This window comes from Harpegnathos saltator, unplaced genomic scaffold (genome assembly GCF_003227715.2).
Source record: "Harpegnathos saltator strain DR-91 unplaced genomic scaffold, Hsal_v8.6 scaffold92, whole genome shotgun sequence".
In the NCBI taxonomy this organism is placed as follows: Eukaryota; Metazoa; Arthropoda; class Insecta; order Hymenoptera; family Formicidae; genus Harpegnathos; species Harpegnathos saltator.
In genome coordinates this window covers 275,305-296,229 of record NW_020230720.1, presented here as the reverse complement: position 1 = coordinate 296,229, position 20,925 = coordinate 275,305, and the positions used below count along the sequence as shown (strand labels likewise).

Genomic DNA, 20,925 nt, shown 5'->3' with positions numbered 1-20,925 from the left:
CCTATATATCACATATCGGTGCTCGTGTTGCTTTCTCAACTAAGGGAGGCGGGGGACCCATATTTTGGACTTCTGCCATAAATCGATCCCTATGAGCATGTCATTGTTTAGTTTCGGCACGATTCAGAACTTATGCCGATGTTCCGAGGCGGATCGGAAGCCATTCGTTTCCCGGTGTGGCGCATACGGCCCCGTCGGCTAGCAGTACCTCTCCAGGATCGTTCTCGGGGTGGAATCTGCGAATTCGGGCGATCTCGGCGGTGGCGGAGCTTATATAGGAGATCTCCGACCCCGAGTCGATCAGCGCCCTTATGGAGGCGTCTTTCAGACGCACTGTGGTATGAGGCCGTGGAGTGTAATAAATGTTACACCGCTGGACCGAGACGCGACCCCCGTCTACTCGGCCCGTTCCTCGTTCCCCGTACGCGGATGACATTGCCGAGTAAGAACGCCGTCCTTTCCGCATTGAGAGCAGAATTTGCGGGCGGACGTGTGCAATGGAAACGAGTGTGCCCGCGTTGCTTGCATTTCCAGTAGCACTCGTCGCGTTTGTATTCTGCAGCGTCTGTGGTCGGTCCGCTCTTGCCCAGCTTCTTCGTTCTTGTACGATGGCCTCGTATTCGATGGCTCGCGTTTGTAGATCAGCGAGATCCGTGATGTCGGTAAGGCGTATGTACAACTTATACTCCGGATCCATGTTGTCATAGACCTGTTCGACCTGTCGTGCGGCGGTAAATCCTCCCGCGCGCCGCATCAGCGTGAGGATGGCCGTGGCGTATTTTTCGAACGATTTTCCGTTTTTTTTATGTCGGTCGAGGGCCTCGCGCTCCAGTTGTGCGCGATATCGATTTGGCAAATATTGTTGTTTCAATGCGTCGGTGAAATCGCGCTACCGGGTCCACATATCGCGGTTATTGCGATACCACAGGAGCACGTCGCTACGCAGCATCTCCGGCACTCCGAGCAGAAGATATTCCTTCTGGTATCCGTACGTGCGGCTCAACTCCTTGACGCGTTCCGGGAATGCCCACGGGTCTCGCCCATCAAAGAAACATCTTCATTTCCGGGTCTGATTCATGATCTTTGCCGGATCGGTCCGGGTTTCATCGTCCTCCCTAGGAGGGACACGCGACGGCAAATTCGCGTGAATTGACTCGTGCGAGGGATCCATATCGTCGATTTGCGAAGAATTTGCTTCTGGTTCGGCTAAGTTCGTGACGGGTGTCTGTGAAGCTGCTAAGATCGAGCGGGATTCTTAACTCTAATCCCGGATTTTTTGCAACGAAAATATTTAACCGTTTTCTGAGCTCGTCAAGCGTTCGTTGAGAATCCAAATGATGTTCTTCCAAAATTCTGGTGACCGTTTTTTTATTCAGAAAATATATCCACCTCGGCATTGCGTCAAATTGCGTGCTATATTGGTCCCTGTTCGGGCGCCATGTGACGCCTGGACGCATCAGAGCGGGTCCTTCCCGCTGATATGTGTCCGTAGGAGGATCCGTCGAGGCGCAGCTCGGCGGAGTTCAGGGCGGGAAGGGAGCGCACGCAATATAAATGGCACACTTGTTGGAAAAATAAGAATAAGGTTTTATTACTACGCAATATATGTGCTACAATAACGAAAATGCTGTCGTAGTGGATTATTCCGCGGTACTCTCGAAGATGTCCGGTCCCTCTTGTTCCGCTTTGACGTACTCCGAAATCGGTGCGGAGTTGATACTCCCACGCGCTTGTTCACGTATTATGCCGAGGAGCGCTACGATGCGTAGTCCGGGATAATCTCGCGTGTTCGTAGTCGAGTTTAAGTCGACCAGGCGACTGGAGACTCCTCCAGGCCGCGGCGATCGGACCGAGTACCCTCGCTCTTGATGGTATGGAAACAAGCACGCTCGTTTATTGTTCAGGTATCGGGCGAGAACTCTCGCTACAGACAGAGATAGAGCTCCCTATCACGCTGAGATGGACGAGTACTCTCGTCCCAGGAAAAGAGCAGAGCACTCTGTGGTCGGTAGGGAACGCGAGGACTCTCGCGTTAGAATTCCGAGCACTCTCGGGTAGACGTCTCCTCTCTACGAGATGAGGCGCCTCAGCGTCTCTCTGCGACCGGCTGAGCGCCTTATATTTGGGTCGCCCGTGTAACTCTTGCTTCCGCCCCACTCCGCGGCTCGTACCGCTGGAGGGCACGTGATGGCCGCATGCCACGCGCGCCGAGTCGGTTGTTGCCTCCACGCACCTGCCGCGTGCTCGCTCGCGTGTTGCTCCCGGTGACCGTTTCGTCCACGAGGTGCATAATGCACTGCTCGATTCGTGACGATCGGTGAATCGTTACAACGTATTGGTATAATAATGATAATATATGTATAATACTATATAATATATGTATAATATATGTATAATACAGTAATATAGTGGTAATAGTAATAATAATGGCTATAATAGCAATAAAAGGATGATGATATTGAAAGAGTAGTGACAAAGTCACGTAAAAATTGCCACGTTTGAATATTGAAACTACTCGAAGCATTGTGATTCACCAAGAGCATGCTCACCGTAAGCTTCGACAAGCATTCGATGCAATTCTGCAGCAGTTTTCTTCAAGTGGTAACAAAATCAATGCTGTCCGCAAATCGTAGCTTCCAGGCACAAAATTCGACATGTTCAACGCTATTACAAACTATGCTGTTGTATGAAACTTATATTATTGTGAGTTGAAAATCTTTGTCAGATGTCAACAAATAAAAATGGCGCCAATGACGCGGTTTGACTACATTAACACCTACATTAACACCTAGGGCCACCTATGGGCAAATTCCGGTTTCATATTTACAGACCTGATATACTTTGTTATATATTTAAACACCTATAACATCTATGATATATTTATAACACATCTATAACACAAAAGACTTATAACAAAACTTATCTATAACACAACATATCTATAACATAACATATATATCTATAATGTATCTTAACAAACTTATATTGTAACATATTTATAACATATCTTATTTATATTTATTGTAACATTTTGTCAAAATGTACAACATTTTACGTATAAAGCTGTTTTGTTTCAATTAAGTAATAACTCTTTAGCTTCTGCAGATAAATCTTTCTCTTTTTTTTGAGTGTTATCCTTAGACTACTAATTACCAGATCTGATGGTATTAGAAGATACTGCATAATATCTTCATTAGTAGTTCGTCGCGATTGCATTCTGCTATGTTGGGCACGAGATTTTCTAAAAATCTTATTGCTTGCTTCTTGCGCTTCTCCTGAGAAGTAGCTAATGAAAAGTAATACAAAATTATAAAATATAATATTGCAAAATATTATTTAATTACAAAAAAGACAAAACATACTAAACATAACTAAACAAAACATATACTAAACATTTTAGCATATGACGAAATCGTCAGAATAAAAGGAGATAAATATTACCATCATTAATACAGCCACTTCACACGATTGACTTTAATCCGTTATTTTCATCTAAGTACTGACTTGATATGCTGTCACCTATATCAGGATTTTACGTTAAACTATGGAGTTCATAAATAATCCAGCAATATAAGTTATATATATATATATTATATATATATATTATATATATATTATATATATATATTATATATATATATTATATATATATATATATATATGGAATATATATACGCAAACTCATTAGTAGAATACATTGATAATGTGGGGATATTAGGCAGGTATAAAATATATAGGGCCAATGCAGATCCTCTCCACTGGCAAAAACTGAGAATTTCGATCTTACATATGTATCTCGGTGGCCTTAAAATCCCGTATACACTTTGTCCGATCCAAAAGTATTCGATATTTTACAGGTCTTATACATTTGACAAATTTGCGCCATTTTGAATTGAGGGCCTAATTTAAAAAACGGGCTCGATACGATTGTAGAGCAATTCATCGCGAGTAAATTAAAAAAAAGCATGAAAATCGGTTAAGAATTACGCCGTCTAGCGATTTTTGTCCACAAAAAGACCCATTTGTCCCACTGTGCGGCATACGAATGTCCCGTCGCAGGACAAAGAGCGTTCTGGATGATCACGAATATTCGAAGACGAAGAATTGCAGGCATTGGTGGACGAAGACCAATATCAAACGCAAAAACAACTTGCAGAAGCATTAAATTGTGCTCAGTCTGCCATTTTTGATCGCTTGAAAGCCTTAGGAAAGGAAAGAAATTACAAGGATGGACAATGGGTCCCATATGAACTAAAGCCAAGAGACGTTGAAAAGCGAAAAACCACCTGCGAAATCCTGCTTGCTAGGCAGCAAAAAAAGGGGTTTTTACATCGTATTATCACTGGGGATGAAAAATGGATTTATTTTAACAACCACAAGCATCGAAAAACTATTTGCGGGCACATTGTAGGGGCGCCCCCAGGGATCCTCATCCAGGGAGCTCACCAGTTGCTTCCAGGCTCTTCGCTTCTCCTCGGCGATGGCGGCCTTGAGGGCTTCCCTCGCATTGAGGTAGTCCTCCCTTGCCCTTGCGGCATCCCCGTCTCGTCGCTGGGCCTGTGTATAAACCCTCTTGACATGGACGCAAGAGTCGCGAAGGCCTGCGATCTCCTGCGTCCACCAATAAGCAGCCTGACGCCGACGGGGGTGGGACCGGGGCATCGCGACGTCGCACGCCGACGCCACGATGCTCATTATCTCCCTAGTCCCCTCCTGGGGGCTAGGGTCCCACTCACCTGGCCCCTCATCTAGGTGCCAGGTGGCCACAAGGATGGCCGTCCAAAGCCTGTCCGAGTCTAGCTGATAGAGGGCCCATCTTTTGGGGAGGGGAAAATCCCCCTCCCCTGGGCGGTGGTCCAGCACCCGCGCGGGGGCGGGGAGGCAGAGAGCCCACACCATGTGTCGGTGATCCGACAGTGATTCGCCCTCCGCCGTTCGCTGGAAGAAATGGCTGAATCAACTATAACCCAGTTACTGTGGGATCAGTCCTCTCGATTAGGTTCGCGAGATGAATACCTCGCTTGGGAACAAAAGTGCGACGAGTGCTTCGATTCGTTGGAACAGCATAGCCGAGCCAAACAGCCGCGACTATCGGTTGGTTCAGCGCACTCGATGGTTGCTCGTATAGCGCAACTCGAAGGTTTAAAAAGTTCTTTGCGCAGACGTTTCGTATACGCAGGAGTCGAACATTCGGAACTTTTTCGGCGAGAAATCGATACAGCGTTCAATAGTCGCGTACCAATTGGGGCGTTTGTAAATACAGACAATATCGAACCTCTTCGATTTCTCCAAGATGCGAAGAATACTGTGCTCGAGCATGTGCGAAGCGTTATAAAGAGACACGGTAGTGTAAAAGTAAACACTGTGTTTAACAGTGGATCTGTGGTGGGTGATAAACGCACGAACAAGAACATCAGTACGAAGAACTTTGAACATTTTCCCACATCCAATCTGGACAATTGGTTCGCGCTGCATGTTATCGAGCCCACCTTAGCGTCCTTGGAAGAATTCCAGGAACAAGATAGCGGGTCGGCACTCTCGCGCACACTTGATCTGACCGTTAACGTTAACAAGTACAAATCGATGTGTGTGGCATGTCACATCGAGTTACCGCGCAAAATGAAAATGAAGCGGGCTGTGATCAACGTACAATCTATGGACAATGCATGTTTCGCGTGGGCGTTGGTTGCAGCGTTATGTCCAGCTAACAAAAACACAGATCGTCAGTCTTCGTATCTATACTATACATCGGTATTGAATATGCAGGACATTGAATTTCCAATGCGCATAAACCAAATTAAAAAGTTTGAACTGTTGAACGATATCTCGGTCAAAATTTATAGTGTGGAGAAGAGATATGAAGACGCGACAGAGAAAGAAGGAAACATGGTCGGCCCACACGTCTCACGGAACAGAAAATGGAGAAGCACGTCAATCTGCTGCGTATCCCAGATCCGCGAGATAACAACGCCGGATATTTCGCGTGGATCAAGAATTTGTCCCGACTCGTCAGCTCACAGTTGAGCAAAAAGGAACACAATAAACATATTTGCGACTGGTAAGTATACACTAAGAACGTAATGTATAATGAATTATGCGACATATACTAATAACAAATAATGTTTTTTCCAGATGTTTGCATTACTTCAGCTCGAACAAGGAGCTGGAGAGCCATACCGTCGACTGTCAAAAAATTAATGACTGCGCAATCATCCTGCCAAACGATGACAACAAATGGCTCAGCTTCACCAACTACTGCAGAAAGGAGCGGGTCCCGTTTGTAGTTTACATCGACTTGGAATGCATCCTGGAGAAGACACTGAGGGAAGAACAGACCAGTTCGTATGCATATGAATGTCATAGCGTATTTAGTATAGCATATTACGTGCGATGTTCCTACGACGAGTCATTATCCGCGTATCGATATCGTCGCGATCCGGATTGCATCTTGTGGTTTGTCAAGGAACTCAAAGAACTGACACACTGCGTAAAGGGTATTTTATCTGCAAATGTCCCCATGGGAACTTTGTCGAAAGAACAGTGGGAGACATTTCGGAACGCTACGCTGTGTTATGTATGCGAGAAATCATTCGCAAAGGACGATACACGCGTGCGCGATCATTGCTACCTAACTGGACGGTATAGAGATCCCGCGCATTCCAATTGCAATCTAAATTATCAAGACAGTTATTGGATTCCTGTGGTCTTCCACATCTTATCCGATTATGATTAACACTTTATCATCAAAGATATAGCAACTGCGTTCGAAGGTTCCATTACTGTACTACCGATAACCAAAGAGAAATATATTACGTTTACAAAGGCTGTAGGAAACACGATGAATAGTAGGAATAAATGAATAAGTTGTATGCAATTGCGGTTCATCGATTCGTATAAATTTCTAAGTACTAATCTCGATAAATTGGCGTCTTTTCTCGACAAAGACAAATTAAAAATTGTTCAGGCCGAATTTTCAAATTTGTCCAACATGGATTTTGATTTATTGACGCGAAAGGGTGTCTTTCCGTATGAATACCTTGATTGCGTGGACAAGCTACAGGATAACTGTTTACCACCGCGTGAGTCATTTTACTGTTCGTTGACGAGTGACACGGTATCTGAGAGCGATTACGCGCACGCCGCGAATATCTGACAGCGGCTCTATTAAAACCTTGGGTGAATATAGAGACTTGTATCTGAAGACTGATATCTTGTTACTGGCCGATACTTTTGAAAATTTCCGCAATAGTTGTATCAAAAGTTACGGGTTAGAACCCGTGTATTATTATACTTTGCCTGGTTTTACGTGGGATGCTATGTTGAAGCATACGGGCGTTAATTTCGAATTGCTCACTGATTCGACATGGTTATGTTCATCGAGCGCGGTATTTGCGGTGGTCTCAGTCAATGTTCCAATAGATACGCAAAGGCCAATAACAAGTACATCCATTGCAGCCATCATCATACTTGATGTACTTCGATGTAAATAACTTGTACGATTGGGCAATGTGTCAACTGTTGCCATACGCCGAATTTCGATGGGTTGATGATATATCGAATTTCGACGTATCATCAATCGTGCTAGATTCACCCATACATTCTGGAGGTCGACTTGGAGTATCCGCAACATCTGCACGACGCGCACATTGACCTACCGTTCTGTCTAACGCGTAGCAAACCTCCGAACAAAAGGCAGGAGAAGCTTCTCGCAACCTTATGCGATAAGCAGCGTTATGTGATTCATTATCGCAACCTGCAGCAGTGCATGTGTCACGGTCTATTGGAAAGATACACCACATACTCAAATTTGCTCAATCCCCACGGCTCCGCGATTATATCGAACTTAACACGCAGTTTAGAATACGCGCGACAAACGATTTCGAGAAAAATTTGTACAAATTGATAAACATCGTGGTATTCGGCAAAATCATGGAGAACGTTCGCAATCACGTAGACGTAAAGCTATTGACAAAATGGAATGGACGATACGGTGCTAAGGCAATGATCGCAAAACCAAATTTCCATAGCAGAAGTGGCTTTTTGGAAAATTTAATTGCCGTTGAGCTACGTAAACTCGAGGTGAAATTCAACAAACCGATCTATGTAGGTATGTATATCCTTGACATATCCAAACCGTGCTTGTACGAATTTCATCACGAGTACATGTCTCCCCTCTATCAAAATAGATATAAAGTAATGTACATCGATACTGACAGTTTAATCTACCATATCTAATGCGATAATATTTTCGAGCATGAAACGCGATATTTCTAAATTTGATACGAGTAATTATCCCGCTGATAACGCGTACGGTATACCGCTTGCCAGCAAAAAAGTATCAGGTCTGATGAAAGATAAAAATAACGGAGCGATTATGACGGAATTCGTCGGACTCAGAGCAAAGACGTACGCGCTAAAGGTAGACAGCAAAAAAGACATGAGGAAGGCGATAGGCCGACGTTGTAACATGAACTATAACGTTTGATGATTATATGCAATGTCTGAGGGACGAGGTCGAAAAGCGGCGTCGTCAATCATGCATACGATCCAAAATGTACAAAGTCTACACCGTGTCCGAACTGAAAACTGTTCTGAGTCCGTATGATGACAAGCGGTATATCGTACCAGACTCAACAGACACTTTACCATGGGGACATTATAGGATACTATTGTAAACTAAAAAAGCGATCATAATACATACATATTTGTTTGTAAGAAATATTGTTAACTATAATAAAAAGATAAATTATTGCAAGCTGTTTATAATAAGATATTGTAATAAAGAATGTTTATAATAAAGAATTGTTTACAAAACATTTTCTTTGTGTATCCAAAAGTTGTGCGAGTCGTCAAATCCCAACCATTTCACTAAAACCTTGTCGTTGCTGTTTTGCAACACCTTTTTCACGAGATAAATGTCAGGATTAACAGCGCGATGCAGTTCATATTTGTAAAATCCTCCGGCAATAGGTTTTCCGTTATAATCCTCAAGCAGGTAGATCGCCGGATTGGTCGCCTGTACTTTGATGATCTTAAATATTTCGGTGGTCCAACTCGGAGTGTAACCTTTCTCGAAGATAGTTTTGAATTTGCTCACGCGTACCGAGTCGCCCACTTTGAATCTCGCAAGCGCTGCGATCTCTGCATTGTTGTAGACTATGAGCAGGAGCTTATCGGTGATCTTGGGAGTAACATTGATAGGACGCATACCGATAATTCGATGCTTTCGCGCGTTGTACTTGGCAACGAGACATGGTAATGAGTCGATTAATTTGTATGTTCCATTCAACGTAAACAGTTTCCACATATCGTTCTTTAATGTGCGATTGAATCGTTCCACAGACGCCTTTATTACCGAGTACGTAGAATAATGATTGATATCGTGTTTTTAAGGAGTTTCTGCAGATCCGCGTTATAACATTCTTTTCCCTGGTCCGTTTGCAAATTTTTCGGACATCTTCCAGAGTCTTGAAATATCTTGTCGAATATCTCGACTACTTCTTTGTTGCTCTTGCTTTTCAACGGTACAGCCCATGCATATTTGCTCAACACATCGATAACAGTGAATATATAATGATAGTTGTCGTTGAATCTAGAGTAAGGCCGCATCTCTACCAGGTCAGCTTGCCATAGATCATCGTATCCGCGCACTATGACGCACCTACGGGGAAAGTGTCTTCTCGCTGGAGCGTGCAACTCTTCCATTAACCGCTGCTTTTCGTTACCGATAAGCTACTTCTCTGAACTTTTCTTCTTTTTGCTAAATTTTGATGATTGCTTCACCATTGCAGCTCGTGATGGTCCGTCTCTTCCTTATGTCAATACTATTATGCATATTCTCATGAATGCTATTTATGCTTTGTATGTTTTTCTTCCGGTAGTCTTCCAGCCAATTCTTCAATTTTTTAACATTCTCATCTACATACTACTTCTCAACGTTACTCTCATGCAGTAGAAGCTTTACAGCATTTATATTCTCATCAATATGCTGCTTCTTCTCAATGTTACTCTCATGCAGTAGAAGTTTTACAAACTTTATACTCTCATTCACATAATTTTTGTGTGCAATCTCATTGAAGGCTTTTGACCACGGTACATGATGTATCGCGTGCAGTGTTGCATCAAAACATTTGCCATCAAAACCTTTAGTATTGGCGGTTAGACAAAGAACATTTTCATGTACGTTTGGTTGCAACGTTGTTCAAATGATTTCTCACACCTGCAACATATTCTTCCACGTATCGTTTGGTTGCAACGTCACTGTCGGCTTCAGGTTGCGCTGTATGTTTTATCTTGCACGATTTTGCATCAAAAACTTTGGCAGCGTTTAAACAAGAGGAATTTTCATGTACGCAATTTTCAATGTGTTCATTCCATTGATGCGCTCGATCAGTTTTCGCCATTACTCTCTCGCGACACTCCAAACTTATTTATCGACATTTCGGAGCAAGTTGTACCGACTGACAGACTCGTGTCAATGCCACACTGCTTAATTTATAATGAGACCAGCTTCGCGGAGTTCTTCGATATTTGATAAAATTTCGTGCTCGTGCGAGTTGTTGTCAGCTTGGCGCGAAGCGTCAAGCAGTCGCAGACGATCCACCAGCTCGTTGGGACCATCCCAATGTACATAATCGATATTGCTGTCACTTAAGGTCATCATAGCTTGCGATGCGTATAAACCTTTTCCTGCCACTTTATTACTCGACGCATGCGATACTAGGGGCGCGATTATATGTTTATATTTATGTCCCTTGTTACCGAGTATAGGATTTTGCGGGGTGTACCCGCGTCTGTGAATATTCGTCACTAATTATATTTTACACTTTTATATACTTTTATATATTTTTGCATATCAGCTTCGGTACACAGAATCGTCGGGGAATCTTTTGAATATTAACTCGTAAAGACCGGGCGTTCCAATGTATCCTGTTTCGTCTATGATTATGTTATCGTCTCTGTCCACATCGATACGTTTATCACCGAGCATCGCTCCATCGTTACTAAGACGTACGCTGTAAACATAATCTATGGTGTTATCTTTTTCTACTTACAAGGGACATTCGGCAACGCGGAAATTCAAAAAAATCTGAAACTCTGCATAATTGTAGAGCAGATATACCTAATAACAAAACAATTTTTCGTTGGTGCCCGAAAACGGTTTTAAGGGTGGAAACAACCCCTTGAACAAAGTTGATTTTTGTCTTTCTAAGCGAATATTATCGAAACTATTAAAGATATGAAAAAATGTTTTAGACAAAAGTTTTATGGTTTTAAAAGTACTTTATTATGCTATATTTCGATTTTTTAAAAATGTAAAATTGTGTATAAAATACCCCCTCTCCTTCTCTTTTTTCAAATTGTTAAAATCAATTGTCCAACCAAAATAAAGCTTATTTTATGACAAATTCAACCATATATAATAACATTATGTTTGGAAAAGGCAATATTGAAAAAAAATTAAACATGCTCTTATATGTATGCTACGCGTACCAAACTTAAGGATTCGCTACTTGACGATGGCATTTCTTTCTTCCTCAAATCTTCCTCATAATTGCAAACTGTAAAAGATAAGGAAGGAAGAAAATGGAAAATCTAAAAAAGCAATAAAGTTGATGTTAAGAAGTAAGTAGGAGAAAAATAGCATGATAAGGATACAGTCACTAATATTTAAAAATGTTATAAATTATAAAATTTCACGTAATAGACGTTTATTTTGCCAACATTGCGGCTACCTTTTTCATTAATTTAAACGACACGCGTAAATATAAATAAATAGGTGTGTGTGTGTATGTGTGTTTTTGTACGTGCGCACGTGTGTGTACATCATGGCAACATGCAAAACACTTGTCACAAGTTTTATGACTGTGCGACCAAAATAGCACTCTTTATCAAGTACAGTGCAATCAAGGTTCATTATATTGACATATGTTATCTTCATTCATTTGCATATAAAAGCTGTCCATTTTGGAATACATTTCAGTGTTATTGAAGCAGTTATTGAAGCAGTACGTATATTATTATTGCTGTGAGAAATGTTTAATTAAAATATCCTTAAGATTTGTATCATAATGTCAGTAATAAATCCAGCTAATGTTATTAATTTGTTAATTGCGACATTTCATTTCACAAAAATTGCAATAACTCCTGTTAATCATCAAGAGGTGGAACTCCATGATACAATTACTGATTTAATAAAGAGTGCTATACATCACGATATTACGATCGAACATGAGTGGGGACTTGATTTTGACGATCCATCAGAACCGCATGACGTACAATTTGTAGATGTGTACGATATTGATGCTGAAGAAGATAATTATGGAAATGAAGTTTGCACTGTGGATGATGAAGGTGGAAATGTAAACTTAAATTATAAGAAAAAGGCAATCGAATTTTGGAAGAGTGGAAAGAAAGGACATTTATCTCTTACTTCTGTACAACATCGTTTTAGAAAAGTAAAGTTTAATTAAAAAATAAGAAGAATAATATATAATAAAATACTTGAGGCTTTTACGGTGTACAGTGACCGGCAGTGATTCGTTCCGCGACAGAGAGAACTCTATTTCCCCTCTCGCGGAACGCATCATTGTCGGTCATTGTACATACAGCTTGTATGTACAGCATTGTACATACTTTGACTATAAGTATAAAGCATCCCAAAAAATTTATTTAAATTGTGTAACAAAAACATACTATATGAATATATGGAGAACATAATATAGTATACGAGTATATGGAAAAATAATATAATAAAAAAATATAATATAAGAATATGTGGAAAATAATATTTATTTTACAATATTTATTGTAATATAATATAATATTAATATAATATAAATTATAATATAAATATAATATACACATTATATTATAAAATATTAATATAATATTTATTGTAAAGAGATTATATATTTACTATGAGTATATGCATTGATTTCTAGGAAAATACAATGAGTTAGAGATGCTTTATACTTATGACCAAAGCTGTAAATTATATAGTTAGAGTCTCGTTGTTTTTTATTTTAAGTTTTACAATTTGATGTTTCGTGAACATTTAATTCGTATATAACTTCTTTTATTTTTGAATTCGAATTGTTTAATATTGAGATTTGTTTTCTTCTGGGTAAAATCTATTCAACAGTTGCACAGATGGCAAGAACATGTAATGCGTGGGGGTTCAAATACAGACAAACTTGTAGTTATTGCTGAATATGTTCTTATAAAATTCCAAGAAGCTGTTAATAGAGGACTTATTATTCATGATATAAATCTGCGAAAATGGGCACTAGAAGCAAAGGAACAAGTGGATTTTTCTTCATTTAAAGCAGGAAATTGGTGGATATGGAATTTTAAAAAGGCACATCGTATTACATCACGTAAAATAACTGCATTTAAAACGCGGTCTTCTCATTTAACTGATCTAACTATACGTCAAAACGCTGAGGAATTTGTAAATACAGTAAAGCCACATATTAATGTAATCGGTGCTGAATCAACTTATAATGCGGACGAAAATGGCTTTAATTTAGAAATACATGCAGGAAGAACATTAGCTAATGTAGGAGTGAAGACAGTTGGAGCTACTATCCAATCTTTATCTGCTATGACTCATAGCTACACCATTATGCCTATTATATCTGCAGATGGACATCTCCTTTCGCCTTTGTATATAGTATTAAAAGAATCTACTGGTGTTTTTGGACCACAAGTAGAACAAACTCTTTTTAGACCAGTGAATATTTACATTGCGGCTTCAAAATCAGGGAAATTGACAACTGAACATTTCAAAAATTGGTTCCAAGAAGTGTATCTACCAAACACTGGAGAGAAAAGTATACTACTGCTTGATTCATGGACAGGACATTGCCCGAACCAATTGGAAGAACTTGTACCAAAAGACAAACATGTAAATATTCTAACAATACCAAAAGAAACAACTGCTTTTATACAGCCATTAGATGTTTTTGGTTTCAGAATCTGGAAAAATTTTGTTCGAAGCTTTTCTGATAGTGTTATTATAAATAATTATGACATAAATTTACATTTACGTAATAACATAATAAAATTGCAATCTTTAACACACAATCAACTGTCTTCTCCAAGATTTCGAAATTTATTTAGATATAGCTGGTATAAAAGTGGTTATTTATCAACACGGCCTGAAAAATTTCATAATCCAATCGATTATTGTTATTTTAAAGAAGAAAAACGTATACCAAAATGTAGCATTTGTGGCAAAATGGCTTTTATACGTTGTGCATGGTGCAAGCAATATTTTTGTTTTGAACATTTCTTTGAGCAATATCATTATTGTAATAATTATATAGAATAAATAATATTTTACTGTCCTCAATTCCTGTAAAATTTGTATATATTATAATCCATACAAAAATATAAGATATCTTTCACTCGAATATCTATATCGACTACTTAATTAATAAAACCTATATATTGAATGAAGCAAAACACATACACATAAATGTACACTGAATAAATTTATAAATTATATTTTTCATTATTAAATCCGTGTGTGTTCTCCTTTTTTCTTCATATCATTCATTTCCTTATTTGTTCTTTACAATTGAATTTAAAAGATTATCTATATTAGGGTTATATACACTCTCTCTGCGTCCTCCTTATCATGCTGTTCTTCTTCAACTTACTTCTTAACATCAACTTTATTCTTTTCTTAGATTACCTGTTTTTATTCCTTCCTTACCTTTTACAGTCAGTAATTATGAGGGAGAAAGAAATGCCATCGTCAAGCAGCGAACCCATAAGTTTGGTACGCGTAGCATATGTATAAGAGCATTTTTAATTTTTTTTTCAATATTGCCTTTTCCAAACATAATGTTATTATATATGGTTGAATTTGTCATAAAATAAGCTTTATTTTGGTTGGACAATTGATTTTAACAATTTGAAAAAAGAGAAGGAGGGGGGGTATTTTATACACAATTTTACATTTTTAAAAAATCTAAATATAGCATAATAAAGTACTTTTAAAACCATAAAACTTTTGTCTAAAACATTTTTTCATATCTTTAATAGTTTCGATAATATTCGCTTAGAAAGACAAAAATCAACTTTGTTCAAGGGGTTGTTTCCACCCTTAAAACCGTTTTTGGGCACCAACGAAAAATTGTTTTGTTATTAGGTATATCTGCTCTACAATTATGCAGAGTTTCAGATTTTTTTGAATTTCCGCGTTGCCGAATGTCCCTTGTTAGCACAGCTCCCATATATTTTTGGCCCAACGAAACAAAATGATCATGTAAAGTTTGTTGTCCTTCGAACGTACGCAACTGACGTCTAACGGATGTCACTAACGGTTCATTGGGGGAAACATTCTTATCATTATCAACAATGGGTAGATTGTTGATCGGTGAAGATTCATGTGACATTCCATGTAGTTGCTCACATTCTAGAGTTCCCGTCGATGTAGGAATTATCGGAGGATCGTTTAATAGTTTCCGTTTCGGTGAAGTCTATAATGAAAGTTCTACCTTACGCTTTATCTCTTTTTCGGGTTTTAATATTACATTCTTTGTTTCGACGCTTGTACTCATCGATGGTATCTCAGTTATAACATCAACGTTACTTTCAACATTAGCGCTGCTTCCCGCAATTTGTTTGAGAGGTTCAATAATAGGTTCAAAGTGTCTCTCCAATGCGGCATTTTCCACTATTCTGCCGGTTTTCAAAGCGCGATATTTCTTATGGATCAATTCGCTGGTTTTCACTATCTCTTTCGCTACCTTCTCACGATACTCGATCTTCACGCTACTATTCATTATTGATATGTTTGTCTCGTGGACGTTGAGGAGGTTACCACGTTGAGGTTACAATGACGATTGTGCATCTCACAACATGGCAAAGTCGTTAAATCCTTTCCTGTATCGGCCGTTGGTCATTGAGCTGTCCTTATCAATCACTGTGAAACCATATGCTGCCAACATTTGCAATACAATGCATTGAAATCCTCATATAACATGTCAGTGTTCACATGATCGTTATATACAGAGTGTTGCGTCAACATACAGATCAGTACGACGAGTTGCCTGCCGTTAGGCGCGCGTGACCGGTCATGCAGGGCCGGTAGTGCAGGGCTTGCCGATATAATTATATGCCTACTATATGCAATGAAATATGCAATACTTCTAATCACGATAGTAAAGGATTCGCATTATATATATTGTTGCGCTCACTCTCGCACTCGCGCTTGCACTCGGGTAAATGAAAACACCCGCGTAACGACTAAGAAGCTTTAGTATTTACAGCACAACTCGCTCACGCTTTAAGCAAGAATAATTCTCTATTTTAATAATTCTGAATTATCGCGTCTGTCTTCGATGACAGCTTGCCAGAGACTCTCTCAGCTGTTCTTGTTATTTACTTCTTCTCGATTTTCCGTCGTCAGGACAATCCTCGCTCAGATGTCAAATTCCTGCATCAGATGCCTAAGGTTTGCGGACAACGGACGTCGCCACAAACGTTGTGGCTCGGACACAACACTGCTCCCCTTCTTCAAAGAATTGTCGTCCCGACAATTCACCTAGGCAAGGTCATCTTCTTCCTCGACTGGAGTCGAGGAAGCCTATGTTGTAGGTGTGAGAAATCATTTGAACAACGCTGTCCTACCCTGAGCTGCTGCTACAGGTTACCGGACTCCATAAATTCTTGATCTCAATCAAGGGTTCTGAAGATCTTGACTCTTCGCCTTCACTGTCTCTATCCCTGTCCTTTAGGAGGGGATCAGTCTCCAGGACCTTTTAAAAAACGATCCGCTTGTTGTTCCGCTTCTTCGTCCGCTTCCACCTTAGCTCCTCTTCGGACAGAGGGGGAACTACGGTGGACCCAACGTTCTTTTGAAGAACACCCCGAGTCTCTGCCTCGGCATTCGCCCAAAGCCCCACGGAAAAACCATGGTCAAAAACCGTGGGGAAGGCAGCCTTCTTGGACAAAGATGTTCGGTCCTTTTCAAAAAATCATCCTCCAATCTCCAGAGTCCAAAGAATCAACAGAAGTTGGAGAAACTATCAACAAACAAAATAAATACAAGCAAAGTATCTGCAAAGAACATCTCTTATAATTAAAACATTTTTAATTTTATCGGAAAGGCCTGTAATAGGTTCCACCGACTCTACTCGACTACTGACTCGCTCCTGTCGCTCCTCCAACAAACGCAGACGTTCCTCTCTCAACGTCCGAATCTCCAGAAATGCTTCCTGCAAGGCCGACGCCTCCGATACTCCGAAGCTTGTTGCATCCGTTCCCGCCGTCTCCGGTTCATTTAAACAAGCGCGCTTCCGACGGCTGGGAACTGCATAGCTCCTCGCTTCACTCGTCATCTTGTTTCCTCAGATTCAATCCCAGACGATCACTGATTTGATCCCGGCTGATCGCTGATTCAAATCCCGGACGAGCCCCCAAAATGTTGCGCTCACTCTCGCACTCTTGCGCTTGCACTCGGGTAAATGAAAACACCCGCGTAACGACTAAGAAGCTTTAATATTTACAGCACAACTCGCTCACGCTTTAAGCAAGAATAATTCTCTATTTTAATAATTCTGAATTCTTGCGTCTGTCTTCAATGACAGCTTGCCAGAGACTATCTCAGCTGTTCTTGTTGTTTATTTCTTCTCGATTTTGCGTCGTCAGGACAATCCTCGCTCAAATGTCAAAATCAGCATCAGATGCCTAAGGCTCGCGGATAACGGACGTCACCACAAACGTTGTGGCTCGGACACAACAATATATATATATAATTTAAATTATATATATATATTAAAAAGATATTATATACAGGATGTCTCAGAACTTTGGCACATGGGCTCCGTAGGGATATACTGAGTGAGAGGAACAAAAAAGTCCTCTACCATAATGTGAAAATCGTAATAGTTTTTTAATTATAACAGCGCAAAGTTTGGCGTTTCCCACGCCCAGCGCGGCCTATAGACGCTCCGTGACAAGCTATATGCGTAGGGGCTGAGCGATAACGCGGCTCGCGCTGACCGTCGCACGGCGTCAAAGCGCCAAGACGCCAAGACGCGGTTAGTATCATATAGTTTCGTTAGTATAGTAGGCGATTGGTAGCGCGGAAAAAACATTTGACAAATGCAGAGATGAACATTTGACAATCAATCAACAAGCGTTGCCAACGATGAAAAGTACAATCACTTTTATCATGTGGTTAACGATGGAGCGTGTGCGATATGAGAATAAAGAGCTCGCAGATATGTTGATAGTGTATGGCGAATGCTATAAAAATCAACGGCAAGCCGCAATGCTATACGCAGAACGCTTCCCGCAAAGGCGACATTCAAAACATGGTTTTTTTCATAAATTATATGAAAGAATATGCAAGTATAGGACCTTTCATGCATCTACGCGGCCATTCTCTGTCCCCCGACGATGTGAAAATGCTATAAGTGCAGTGAGAAGAGTGACAAATAATACGTACACAAGCACGCGTGCTGTTGCGCGTGAGTTAAATATGACGTACACAAAAGTGCACCGAATTATTAAAAATAATCTTGGGTGGCATCCTTTTAAAAGACATGCAACCCAAAGATTATTTCTTGCAGATTTTTTTCGCCGAGAGGCGTTTTGTGATTGGATTTTAGAGCAAGTAAGTATAAGAAGCACATAGTTATTTTTATTAACAAACAATAAACCTATAATGAATATATCATTTCATATCATTATCTTTCAGATTGACGGTGAAAATGTAGAAAATGATGTATTTTTAAAAAACATTTTGTGGACAGATGAGTGCACATTTCGTAGTGACGGCCGGATAAATAAATACAATGAGCATCATTATGCAGAGGAGAATCCTCATTGTCTAAAAGAAATATACGTCCAGGGCCAATATTCTGTTAATGTGTGGATAGGCATTGTAGAAAATGTGATTATTGGACCATATTTTTTTCCACAACAAGTAAATATTGCTGCGCCCATGTCTTTGGGGAACATGATATCTCCACGCTCCTGGGAGTGGATTGCAAACGAATCGAGCAGAGATTGTTTGACAGCTGTTGTTGTCAAGGTGGTTGTTAATAAAAAAAGAAGAAGAGATGAGAGAGAGTCGCCCTGGTCTTGTCACGACGAACGGACGTATTAAAATAAAGCTTCTTTCGTTTTGTTAATTCCGTGTTATTTTTCTTGCGCAAGGGCGCAACATTTTGGGGGCTCGTCCGGGATTAGATCGACGTCGTGCAGGAGCATTGATGCGATTTTTTTTATTATCCGAGTGAAAAGAAGTGTTGTGAGAAATGTTACATTCTCCGATGGCAATGCGGAGTCAAACAGCAGAAGCCCGTCAGGCGGTTGCGGCCGGACAGGAAGCAGAGACAGAGGCTCCGACGTTGATAGCAGCGATGCGAGAGTTGCGTCAACTACGCGAGGAGCGGGAACGAGAGCGACTGGAGCTCCAGGAGTTGCGACAAAATCGGAAGATGGAGCAGCAAGGACAAGGGGAAAATTGTCAAGGCCAGTGTCAAAAATTTCTTAATTTAAAATCCGATATTTACGACAGTACTGAGTCCTTTTACGAATATGTCTCTCAGTTTAAATTAGTTGCGTTAGCTAATGTATGGAGTGAGAGAGAAAAGGCTTTAGTTTTTGCGACAAATTTGAGAGGGAAGGCGCGTTCAGTTTTAGATGGGATAGAATAAAATTTAGATTATAATAAGTTAAAATCGAAGTTAGAATTAAAGGTTGGTTGTTTAATCTGCGTCGCATTGTAGGAAGGGCTCCCAAACTTCAGAGAAATTGGGAGGGTCCTTATGAAATAGTTAAAAAATTAAGTGACGTTGTTTACTGTATTCAACAATCTTCTAAGCATAAAAAGAATTGTTCATGCAGATAGGTTAGCTACTTATCAGTTTAGAAAAAGATATTAAAAGTTATTTTTATTGCTGTAGATTTTAGTTAAAATTGTAAAAAACAGATACTCTCTTTTTCTTGTGTGAATTTCAGGAAAGAATAAGGCTGGTTGTGAAATTGATGAAGCTTGGATGACATCGAAAAATCTAAGAAGGCCACCTTACTCACAGTTTTTGACCGTGGTTTTCCCGTGAGCCAGAGGGCGAATGCCAAGGTGGGGATAAGGGGTGTTCTTTTAAAGAACGTTGGGTCCACGGGTTATACCCCCCCTTTATCCGAAGAAGGAGCTGAAGAACGGTGAGCTGGAACTTCAAGAGTTACGTCGACAATTTTTCGGCTTGGTAGCTGTTGGGACAAGAAATGGCGTAGTCAAGAGAACCTGAGACAGCAGTCCAGGTTGTGACAAGGAATCGCCAGAAGTGCCTTGGAGCAGCAAAGATGGTGTGAAATTTTTGGAGACAGACTCGTAGAAGAGCATTGAGAGCTCTTCCATGAAATTGTCGGGACGACAATTGGCGGGACACCATTGGTGTCCGGCCTTTAATCATGTAATATTTTTTTAATAATTTAAATTATATATATATATATAATGTGAATCTGTTACGATCGTGATAATTAGAAGTATTGCATATTTCATTGCATATAGTAGGCATATAATTATATCGGCAAGCCCTGCATTACCGGCCCTGCATGACCGGTCACGCGCGCCTAACGGCAGGCAACCCGTCGTACTGATTTGTATGTTGACGCAACACCCTGTACATGTTTCAAGTTGGTACCAAGTTGGTACCTGTTTAAAGGGAATCAGAAGATTTGCATTGTCCTGTATAAGATGCTTGGGTGTTTTTGCGTACGTTTGACAGAGATAGAAACAGTCAACGTTCGAATGACGACCCATTGTAAAATATTCTCTTATCGTATCTTGCTTGTCACATGCCATGTCATCAAAGATAAAAATGGAATTTTTGAGCGCTTCAGTCGTTGGAATCACATCGCTGTTATTGAAGAATGTAAGATATCCAATTTCATCTA

At 40.3% G+C, this 20,925-nt stretch overlaps 1 pseudogene; it reads left to right on the top strand.

Moving 5' to 3' along the window:
* The first annotated feature begins 5,918 nt into the window (after window positions 1-5,918).
* On the top strand, window positions 5,919-6,479 carry LOC112590595 (uncharacterized; annotated as a pseudogene).
* Window positions 6,480-20,925: the final 14,446 nt, after the last annotated feature.